This window comes from Protopterus annectens, chromosome 2.part2 (assembly GCF_019279795.1).
Source record: "Protopterus annectens isolate FY-2018-M chromosome 2.part2, PAN1.0, whole genome shotgun sequence".
In the NCBI taxonomy this organism is placed as follows: Eukaryota; Metazoa; Chordata; order Ceratodontiformes; family Protopteridae; genus Protopterus; species Protopterus annectens.
Window position 1 is genome coordinate 327,356,787 of NC_056730.1, and position 13,093 is coordinate 327,369,879.

Below are 13,093 nucleotides of genomic sequence, written 5' to 3' on the forward strand. Positions count from 1 at the left end.
TACAAATTCACCTTGACTTGACTGGCCTACACATCATTGAAAAAGGAGGTATGGTCTTTGAGTAGGTACTGGAAAGGTGTAAATGATCACTAGGCATAATTATTTGTATTTATTATACTCCTATGACCTATTTCAGTTAATATAAATTGCAGTTCCAATTTACATTATATTAACTTCCCCTTATTTTTTTTTACAAACTGGCTAAAATTTATCCAACTATTAAATCATTGTCATATAACTTGCAGCTATTCTTAAGTAATGTTTTCATGTTGGTTACAATTTGGTATATTATTTAAAATGAAGTTATTTTTGTATTATTTTAAAGACTGTAAATTCTTAAAATGTTTTGTAATACTTTGTAGCTTTTCTTCCTGGGCCTCTACTGAAAATAGGCAACTACTCAGTCAGACTTTCCCAGTAATCAAATGTTAGTAAATAAGTAAATGAGGCTCAATGTTAACGTATTCACTTAATCCTTATTTTCAAATTATTCATCAAAGAAAAAATGTTTAGGGAATGCATCAGGAGATCCTCAAATCCCATAACAAAATATACTATATTATAGTGTTGTGGCACATCAGACTGTGCTATATTTTACTGGATGGTGTTTTCAATTGTCTAAAGCATGAAAAATGGAACCAGAGAATCTTACTTTATTAGATCTCACATCAGGCAATTGTTTTGTACTGTTTCATTTCTCCAATCCTTTTGGATTTTTAATACCATGATGGGAATGGACCACATTTCTAAGTTGGGGTATGATTAACTTTAATGAAATTAGTATTGCCTTAATATTTGATACTAGCCAAAAGTGTTCTTCACAGCATTCATAATGTGCCCAGAAATGACCCCTTCTATAATTCATATGGAGTTACATATCTAAGTAGGACTGTATTTTTTTAACTGTTACTTCTACTACTATTGGACATGTCTGGGTATCATTCTTCCATACTGTTCCTGTTTCTGCCTGCAAATCCTGGTATTTTATAACTTTGTGTCTCTCTGTACACAAGACACTGTAATCACTGGATGTAGCAAATTCAGTGATCAATGCTTCTTTTGTCTTTTTCCCCAGACTACTATACCTGGTTTTCTCACATCTATTTTTTGAACTGTTGGTAACAGGTGATCCCATGTGATGTAAACTTCATCATTCTCTACAATGGTTTGTGGTTCATGTGTTCAATGTTTCTCAACTACTTCAACATTATAGTGTTTATACATGTGGTTCATGTTTTCAATGCTTATCAAGTACTTCAACATTATGGTGTTTACACAATCCCCAGTGCAATAGTCTTGCCACATTATTGTGCCTTTCAGTATACAGGCCCACGGCCATGAGTGCGTCACACCCAGCAACAACATGTGCGACTGTTTCCAATTATTTTTTTACAAAATCTGCATTTGACTATTTCTTCCACATGTTCAGTGGACTTTTTAAAACAATGAATATGTAGTCCACTGTCCTGGGCTACCATTTTTAACCTTTCATCTTTTGATTTCAGTTCACCTATCCTTAACCATTCCTGTGTCAAATCCTGATTGACATAAGATTGTTTCAGGAGATCTCTGTACTTGCAAAATATTTGTCTTTTCCACATTTCATTCCTTCTCCTCTTAACCCTCTACTGACATTTTTCTTTTTTTTTTTTGGCATATTCAAATGCTGCCTGATTTTTGGCTGCTTCTCTCCCATTCCCAACTGACACCCAAATGCTTCTGCTAAAATAAGCAGAGAAGTAGTCTTAGATTTCTTCTCCTAATGTTTTAAAACTTTCACTATGCTTGGATCTGGTGAGATCAGAAGATATGTTTGCAGTCCCACAACTGCAGATCTATACATGTAATCAGTTTTGATCTGACCTGTACCTGCTTCAGAACAAGAAATATGTAATCTTGGTATATACTAATTTTTATATATCATTTGATAAGCATGAAGTATTTTCCTTGTTTTTCTGTCCAACTGATAATAAAAATAAATGTTAAGCAGAGATCACCTTAGAGTAGACGATATGTGACAGAGTATAGCTGGAGTTTTTTAAGGTGGTCAGCATAGGGCATCTGCTTTAGGCCTGAGATTTTTTTAGTGAGGTATTTCTGCAGCCTTTCCAGTTGTTGCAGATGTCTTGAGAGGTACACACCAAATGGGGCGTTATATTCTATGATTTTCTTTGTACTGTAACCAGAAATTTGATTGCGATTTTCTTTGCTTGTTTTTTGGAGCTTTTCTCCCTAGGACTCCATTGAAAACAGGTTATTCATGGCCCAATGGACTATCATGGTAAACCAACTGCAAATAAATAAAATAAACTGATCCAATACCTTTTGGAGCTAGTCAATTACCTCAAAACTGTAAATTAAAACAGGAAGAGCAAATTAGTTTGTAGCTTGTAATTTATTATCAAGATAGTTTTCAGTATTAGTTTTAGTCTTCTGAAATATTCCTTGTTAAGTTTTATTAGCAATTGTTAATGTTTTACTGTAGATCCATCATCAATTCCCAAATATTTCTGCAGTACCTCCTGCTCAAGTTCCTTTATATCACATTCCTGTCCCATATTGTTGTTTTCCTGCTTTAAATGTTTCTTTTGCACATTTATCAAGACCAAATGGCATTCTTATATCGTGTGAGAAAGTTTGAACCATTTACAGTTGTGCTTTCAACTTCTCATATGATGAGCTATACAGTTTTAAGTCATCCACAAAAAACTAGATGTGAAGTTTTTAAACAAGGTTGCTTTCTGGGAGACAAAATGTAAACATGGCCTAATCTGTTAAGTAAACAGCTTAATAGGCTAAGGCAAGACAAAACAGCAACAGTGACTGAGAACATCCCCCTTTGAATTTTTATCCGTGGGATAATAATTTGGCCTTTATCATGGCTTAACGGCAAAGTTGTTTACCACTGTTTCATGGGTGCTGTAACGTAATCGATCAGTGTAGGGTGTATCTTATACATTTTAAGCACTCCTTTATACATGAATGTGGGATACTGTCAACTGCTTTTTTTGCAGTCTATCTATGTCATACTTAGATTCTTCCCCTTTTTGCAGTTTTCCATTATTACTTTAACAATAAATGATCCTTTGTTCCATATAACGTTCTTTTGTTACACTTTTGTTCTACTGCCATGACTGAGTTTTCTTCTAAATGACTATAAACTTTGTCAGCATCAGTTCCAGTGTGTAGTTTTTAAACATCGTTAGAAGGCAAGTTATTGGTCTATACATTTTAGGATAGATTGCATATTCACTCTTAAATAGGAGTATTGCTTTTCCTGTTGTTAACCAGGTTGGTATCTGTTCGGGATGCCCATATAAATAGTTCTTACTTATGGCTAAGTCTTCATTTAAAGATGTTAATACTTTTAGCCAGAAGTTAGGTACTACATCTGGGCCTGGAGTTTGCCAGTTAGGAGCTTTTCTTGAGTTTGTTTCAATCTCTCTGGCCATTACTTCATCCCATTTCATATCCTTTACATTTGAACTTCTTATTATTTCCTTTACTTCTTCTATCCATTCAGCATATTTGTTATGTTCCACATGATCTTCATAGATATTTCACCAAAATGTTTCTATTTCTCCTTTATTTGGTGGTGTTTCAATTATTTTTGCCTTGTTTCCCAATTTTCTGTAAAACCTTTTTGGGTCACCAATAAATTGCTTATTTTGTACTTTTTCTTTATATTTATTTGCATACTGTCTATGTTTTTCTGCCTGTGCTGATATTTGTAGCTTATTATTTGCAATAGTGCACAACAGATCCTGATCTGTTCTAATACTGTGCATTGCTTTTATCATTTCAATCTTTCTGAGTATTTTTGTTGATCTGTTCCCTCTTCAATTCTCTTCTAACAGTGACACTTCTTGTCTTACTTGCTTTATAGTTTTCTGTATTTGATAGTTCCATAATGGCATTTGATTTCTCCCCTTCCTTTCTCTTATTACGAACTCTCTACCAAGACAGCCAACACGGATGGTAACTCTCACCACTTCCAGAGACCAAACTTGCACCAACGGACTTAAAACAATCTTTTATTCACCAACAAAATATAAACCATGAACGCTTTGATAAAACTGCGTTTTCGTCACACATAGACTTCATCAGATAACACAATGCATCACTTCCAATACCCTCTTATAGTCATACTAATTACTTAATTAGTCTTTCAATTACTTCTAATTAATATTTAAAGCACCCCAATGTCTTTTATCCATGATAATATTTTATCATTAAATCATTAAATAAAGTGCATATAAAGTGCATATGATATATATGAGAAAATCAATGTATATAAATACTAAATATATATAGAATGAATGCATGAAAAAAATATAAAAACACATTATGCAACAACTAGGAATAAGTATACTAATAAATATAAATATAAATATAAATAAACACATTCTATAAATATGTTAAAAACTATTTTTTGAATAAAAACATCCCTTTGTTCATCCAACGAATTGGGAACTACATAAATTACATATCAATGTGGAAGAACATTATTAATTCATGAATGTAAATAAATATTATTATAAACAGACTGGTAAAAATTCTTTCAAAATATTTTAAACATACAATACATATAACAAAAAGAATGTAATGGTGACCTCTGGTGGCCAAGCCAGGTATAAAACATATATATTTTTCATAACTTGGCTGCTCTCAATTTTAACAAAGGTAATATAGAGATGCTATCGTTTAAACCAGGCCACTTGTCTGCGTTTAATGCCACTTGCCACCATAGCTCTCTATATTCTATCCTGGTCTCCCAGGGGCCCCCTCTAATATCTATTGGAATATGTTCAACTATTAGAAATTTAAATTTATATTCTTTGCAAAGTTTACTATGTTTATATAGGGCATTACTCTCTTTCTTCACTGAGATCTCATAAACATGTTCATAAATCCGTTTTTTTAGGGCTCTTTCTGATTTACCAATATAGAAAGAGCCACATTTCTCACAATAAGCAAGATAAACTATGCCCCTAGTTTCACAATTAAAATATCCTGTACTATATACCATTTTATTTCTACTTTGAATATAGTATCCATCCTCATTGGATATATAACTACATTGGGCACAGTGTCCGCACTTATATGTACCCTTTTTATTATTTTTATTATTAGTAACCTTGTTCTTTTTTCCTTCCAAAATGTTTCCCATATTCCTTGAATTTCTATAGATTATTTTTCTAGAGATACTTGATATGTTTTCTATATCAGATAAAGTTACAAATTTATCCCATTCTTTAAAAAATATTTTGCTTATACCACTGTTTATATTGTTATATTCTAACACAAGCGTTTGAGGATACAAATCAATATCATTCTTATTACTATTTTGACTAGTGTCAGAAGTGGGTTTATTCATGACCCCACCTTCCAACCCTTTGTATATAGGCTGAAACCTATCCTTCCTTCCTTCTATTACCTCCATTTTTATTTTCTCCACAAAGTCTTCGGGGTAGCCTCTCTCCCAAAACATTTTTTCCAATAAATCACATTCACCTTTAAAGTCCTGTTCTGAACTTGTCATACGGCTACCCCTTACAAATTGTCCTTTAACAATGCTCTTCTTGCAATGTTTCGGATGCGCACTAGTGTAATGTAGGTAGGAATTACAATATGTAGGTTTCCTATATACTTTGGATTCAAAATTTCCTTCCCCTTTATAAAACTCAATGTCTAAATATATTAAACTATGTTCTGACACATGATATGTAAATTGTAAAAAACTAGTGGTGGAATTGAGATATTCCATGAAGTCATCTAACTGATCCCTTCCAGCATTCCATATAATAACTATATCGTCCAAAAATCTCCTATACATTGTCCAACATTTGTTATAAATGGAGTTCAGGACGTATTTTTCTTCCCAGAATGCTAGGATGAGGTTAGCATAAGTAGGGGCACAAGCTGCCCCCATAGCTACCCCTTGGATCTGCTGGAAGAATTCACCTTTAAAGTAGATGAAATTATTGTTTAAGACCAAATCCATAAGCCACAAACATGCTAACTTGTCATTCTGACCCAAGTGTCTATAATCAAACACTATTTCCTCCAGCATATTCTTTCCTTCCCCATGGGGTATAGAGGAAAATAAATCCACTATGTCGATGGTTAAAAACAGGACATTGTCTTGCCATTCACAACTGTTTAAATCATTTAATAATGCCCATGAATCTTTTAAGATGTTAGGTCTTTCCATCCATATAGGTTTTAACTTTTTATCCACATATTTAGCTAGGGTCTCTGTTTTCGAGCCTTCGGCTGACACTATGGGTCTCAGTGGTGGATCCATAGGGTTTTTGTGGATCTTTGGTATCCCAAAGATAACTGGTACCTTTGGTTTATCCACTTTTAAAAACCCATAACTAACATGACTTATCAAACCTTCTTGTTCCATATCATGTAGGGCCGTATCTATTTTATGATAGGCTATGTTAATTTCATTTCTAGACACTATTCTGTATCTATTCCCATCCCATAAATGTGTATACATTTTACTATCATAGAGAATACAGTCCATAAAAATGATACCCCCACCTTTGTCGGGCTTCATTATTCTTAATTCTTTATTATTTCTGATCTCATACAGTAAATCCCTCTCTTTTTTTGTCAAATTGTCTCCAGACTTTATTGAATTGCACTTTTCTCTTACTTCTTTTTCAACCACTTTTTCTAAATTTTTTATCTGTGGGTGTAACGGTGGGTTATATATACTTTTTTTCTTTAAGACCTCACCGTCTCCCCCATTCCTTATATTGTTCGAACTTGGCCACATCACTTTAAAATTCACCTTTCTTAAAAAAAGTTTTATATCTAACAGGCTTTTGGTCATATCTCCATTATTATTAGGTATAAACTTCAAGCCCTTAGAAAATAATGAAAAATGTTCTTTTTCTATTATTACACTACTAAAATTATAAATGCTAAAATTATCCCTAGTGTTGCAAACCTGGATAGAGGGTCTAACCTCATCATCTGTCGGGAGATCCGGGTCAGGGCTCAATAATATTTCCCCCTCCCTCTTCTGCCTCCCCTCCACTGAAAATTCACATTCTGTGGTCCCTGTTTCTTAATTAAACGTTCAGACCTTCGTAAAGGAGGGAAAGCTTCATCATATTCCTTATCATTCTCTCCATAATTTTCATCATGTTCATTATATTCAGTATATCCCATAGCCCCCACTTCCTCTGTCTCATTATTAGTGTCTACAAATGCATTACCATAACTTTTATAAGACCCCTGAGGTTTGGGATAACTGTTATGGGTATTGTATTCATATATATCTCTTTCCAATTTCTTAATTTTTCTCTGAATGAGGTCATTACACCTCTGTTCAACATTTTTTCTAATATTAAGATATTTACATTTCTCCTCATATACCCCAAACATTAAATCCCTGCGGATGCATTGGTCCAACAATTCAATGTCTCTATGCATGACATCTAAAATTCTCACATTTTCTTTAACAATTAACTTGAGCATATCCAAACCACATTTATTAAAAACACTGATCAATTCTTTGTGGTAATTTGAGCCAACCATAACATTGTTTGGAAATTTAAAGACCCTTAGGCCTTTAGGCACAATTTCCTTCACAATACATTCATTGAGATACTCGTTCTCAATGACTAGCGCTCTAAATTTATACATTAAATTGTTAAGATTGTTTAACTTTTGTTTGTATGTCCCGTTCACAACATTGGTAACATTGTCATTGAGTCCAACAAAATCGATACAAGGTTTGGAGCGTAACCATTCAAGACTATCCATGGTTACATTATTAGCCCCCAAATGGTTCACAGTACCTGTAGGATTGGCGTTGTCGCCATTGCCGTTACTTCCAGCGTCTCTTTCTTGTGATACCATCAAGTCCTCCCCGAACAAACAAGGCGTGTTTGAAGGATGAAACGTATTCGTTATTCCAGGGTCGCCGATCCTATTCCTAAGACCCATAAGCTCTCCCTGCTCACGTTCACCTCCATTAACACAGTTCGGACGACACCGGTACACACCTAGACCTTGCGAACCATTATTTTTCTCCAAAAGGGCTGAACTGAGTGGAGTTAAGATATTAATGAGTTCGGTAAGCTGACCTATCAGCTTCCGCGTACTCCCCACGTCCTCGGAGCCTCGCATCTCAGTAGTGGAAGAGCCATCCATCACGCTCCCGAAATAAACTAGTAACCACGACCACAGGAACTGCCAAAATGACTACGAACTCTCTACCAAGACAGCAAACACGGATGGTAACTCTCACCACTTCCAGAGACCAAACTTGCACCAACGGACTTAAAACAATCTTTTATTCACCAACAAAATATAGACCATGAACGCTTTGATAAAACTGCGTTTTCGTCACACATAGACTTCATCAGATAACACAATGCATCACTTCCAATACCCTCTTATAGTCATACTAATTACTTAATTAGTCTTTCAATTACTTCTAATTAATATTTAAAGCACCCCAATGTCTTTTATCCATGATAATATTTTATCATTAAATCATAAAATCCTTTACATTTGAACTTCTTATTATTTCCTTTACTTCTTCTATCCATTCAGCATATTTGTTATGTTCCACATGATCTTCATAGATATTTCACCAAAATGTTTCTATTTCTCCTTTATTTGGTGGTGTTTCAATTATTTTTGCCTTGTTTCCCAATTTTCTGTAAAACCTTTTTGGGTCATCAATAAATTGCTTATTTTGTACTTTTTCTTTATATTTATTTGCATACTGTCTATGTTTTTCTGCCTGTGCTGATATTTGTAGCTTATTATTTGCAATAGTGCACAACAGATCCTGATCTGTTCTAATACTGTGCATTGCTTTTATCATTTCAATCTTTCTGAGTATTTTTGTTGATCTGTTCCCTCTTCAATTCTCTTCTGACAGTGACACTTCTTGTCTTACTTGCTTTATAGTTTTCTGTATTTGATAGTTCCATAATGGCATTTGATTTCTCCCCTTCCTTTCTCTTATTACCCTGTGTTCTTGTGGGAGAACTTTACCTGTTATTAATTTAGCTACATAGTAATATATCCTATTTATTTCTGTCATACCGCATGAATCTCTATGAACAGTCCTAATTACTGTGTTCATTTGTTTTAAAAAACTTCAAACTTTTGGGGTTTTATTGACTTTCTGCAGTCTATTTCTTTCATTGATCTTAATATGTCTGTCCATCTCTATTAAATCAAACAACTCTTCCATTAGATCATTTTTTCTAAACTGAGGGCACATTCTTTGTTCTCCAGTCCCTGTGGGCATTCTACAGAAAGTTCCAGTGCATCTTCTTGTGCCACATTCTCTTCAGTTTCATCCTGTGTCATCTATTGCTCTTTCATATGGGAGCTCACTGGCCTTTACTCCACATCGACTACATTGAGTTGTCACAGTTTCCTGCTCCTTTCCTTGCTGTGCAACTCCAACTGAGCTTTTGTACTGGTTTCCTCTGAAAAGCTCCAAAGTATCTTCATATGGCAACTGATCAGATGCTTCCCGCTCTACTGGTTTCCCCTTAATTTGGGGATCCATTGCTCTATCCTGCTGTGATGTTATCAGAGTTAAATTTTCTACACCAAATACTTCACTTTGCAGGTAATCCATAACCTCAGTTTCTTTTTCTTTAATTTCTCCATTACTAATCCTCTTTTCTGCTTTTCCTCTGTTTTCTAATTTTTCGTATTGTAAAATTTTCCATATCCAGATGCCTTTGCCTATATTTCTCTTAAAATATCTTTGGTGCTGCTCTTTTTGTATTGATTAGTTTTGCTTTCTCCTTTGCATAAATATTGCACCATATTAAATTTATTTTTCTTCCCCATGTCCATATTTCTTCTTCAGATGTCTCCTGCTCCTCCTGTTTCTCCTTACTTGGGGGACTCGTTGTTCCATTATGCTGTGATATACCCTATGTTAGACTTTCTACACTAAATCCTTCACTTTTCAGGTATTCCATAACTTTAGTTTCTATTTTTTAACTTCCACTTTACTAATATTCTGTTCTACATTCCTTTGTGATCTTATTTTTTGTAATGTGAAAGTTTCCAAATCTGGATGTCTTTGCCTATATTTCTCTTCGAATATATTTTGAGCTGCTTTTTTATATTGAATAATTTGGCTTTCTCCTTTGCATAAATATTGTACCATATCAGATCTCTCTTTCTTTCACATGTTCATATTTCTTTTTTATACCTTTCAAAAATCTCTAGATTTTGTTCTTTATATTTTCACACTTCTTTTACCAAATGGCCCAATGTTTCTTGATCTATATAATGTTTTTCATAAAATATGTTGCATTAATGAACACAACATTTTATTTGCAGCTTCTGACAGTTTTTCTTGTGCAAGTATTTTTCTTTCCTCTAATTTCTCTCTTAATCTATTTGTATATCTTCTATCTATAAATTCTAGGCTTCTTGCCTAACAGTAACAATACACAATTTCTTTCTTATCCTCAATAGTCCACTCTATCACCTTTATGGCTCTTTTTTGGCCAGTTTTTGTGGGTTACTACTTCTTGCTACATCAGAGGGGCTATCCTCCCCTGAGCCTCAGTGAGATTGGTCAGATGGTTAGGAAGAAGAGACACTTGAGTAAGACAGCAGTGGACAAGTGGCATTTTGTAGGAGACAGTCTGTAAAAGTGAACAAATGATATGTGTCAGCCACAGTGATCAAAGAAGCTCCTGAAGGGACGTGGGAAGTAGATGGGGGGGGGGCAGAGACAGTATAAGAAACAGGGACAGCGAGAGAGAGGAATGAAGGTAGAACCATGCAGAAACTATGAAATATGGCATCTGAGTCTAATAACAATTACCTTATGGGATCTGAAATGCACATTTAACCTATGCATGAATGCTGCACAAGCAGAACTTTAAAGCACCTTCCATGTGATGTGCATAAAAATCTTAATATTTGACTAATATAAATGATATTATAATGAGACTATTAGCTCAATATGAGCAAGATGATGCTGTTATATGTTTATGGGTTCATAGGCATGTAGTAAGCTATTGAATTGTCAGGATCTTATGAAGCCTAGCCTTACATTCACATGTTAGTTTTTAGTCTTTATATTTTGTGTACAAATAACCCATAAGCAGGCAGAACAAGAATATCCTGATACATTTACTTTTTGCCCCTGTCCATGAGGAACATGGCTGCTAAACTAGGTGTGAAGTTGTAGTTTCCTATTCATCCATCCAAATTACATTTGAAATGGAGTAAGCAAAGTACTTTGCTTTATTTGGAGTAGAGGACAGCTCCATAGAAGTGGTATTCTCTCTGATAAATACCTATCTATTCAATGTGTTAGCTTCTAGTGTCATTCAAAGGGGGTACAATATATATCAGCCTGGGAGGAGATGGTGTGGAGGTTTTGTGTGACTCTTAGATGTAAATGTACTGGTGGGCACTGTCTATGTTGTGTTTTTGTGAGGATGTTGAGGGTGCTTGTTTCATGTGTTATTTTCAGGAGGCCTATATGGTTTACGTAGGTTACTTTTAAGAGCCTCAGCATATAAAGGTCTATGTGCTTTGTCTGAGCTGTGGGTGCATTGTTTATTGTAGTGGTGTATGGCACTGACAACCTGCTTATTATAGTTAATCTGTGAGGGTATGGAAAGAATCATAATGGAATTAATAAATAAGGATAAAATTAACTTAGAAACTCTTGATGCAAGCCATTTATGATTTGCCTACTCGACCTGGCTTGACTTCTTTGAAAAAGTTCCTGTAGCAATAGATGAGGACAAATCAATACATACTGTATAGCTACACCTTGCAAAGGCATTCACCACCATCCCACACTTTGATATTGTAGATAAAGTCTTTGAACTAAATGTAAATCTGTTGGTAATGCATTGGATAGCAAACTGTCTCACAGATAGAAATAGGTTAATAAAGGTGGTAGTTCTACCTCTTCCAAAAGAACTGTCACTAATGGTGCACGACAGAGTTCAATCCTTGGGCCACTCCTCTTTGGGATTTATTTCTTGGAAGTCATAGAAATGTTAAGGATTTGTGGCTGACCAAGATTACAAATAACTGCAAAAACGGTGCCATCATAAACTTCCCTGAGGACACCATGATCCACCAAGATAGTCTGCCCCAAACAAATATCTAACATGAAAAGCCATGGACTAAAAATAAAGTCAAGAAAGGAATAATGATATCGTTCAGCAAGCATAACTTCCCTTGTGATTATCACATTGACAACACACCCCTGAAAACTAATCCTGTAGTCAGGGCTCTGGGAACCTATGAAAAACAATGAACTGTCATTTGATCACCATGTATCTATTATTGTAAGGAAGTCCTTTTTTATTGCATGGTTTATATCTATATGTATGACATCCAGGTCTAGAGATGTAATCACTCCACTGTGCTCTGTACTCATTAGGTTGATCATTGAATATAATGTGGTATGTATTTGTCCAAACATTTGGCACTACTGGAATGACCACAATGTTCCCTCACTAAGAAAATCAAGAGCCTAAATCATAAAAAACATGTGGAGCTTCTCAAAGTCTTGTCCTTCTTCCCATTATCATTTAAGCTACTGAAAGCGATCCTCTGCTTGGTGTAGAGCCTCAGCAGGCCTTGTCCTGTCAAACCTGTTACATATTTGCAAGTCCAACTGTGGCATAAATACCCACCCAAAAGATCTCAATCTCTTCTGCAACATAAATAGAATATGCTAGAGGGATAGGTATGTATCACAGAGAATTCCACTTCTGTGGAGCCATCTTCTTCTATTACACATAAAGCAAAGTACTTTTCTTACTCTAGTCAAATGTCATTCGGACAAATGGATGGGTAACTACAAACTCAGCTCCCCCCTCCCTGCGTTTAGCACCCTTGTCCCATATGGAGAGGAGTAACATGTAAATGCCACAACATATCTTTGTTCTCTTAGTCTCGTTATTTGTACACAAAATACAAGGGCTAAAAGCTACCTCAGGAATGTAAGGCTAGGTATCTTAAGATCCTTGTAGTTCAATAGCCAGTTGAGTACCTATGAACTTATAAAATCTTTCCATTCTATAATATAATGAATAACCACCTTGAA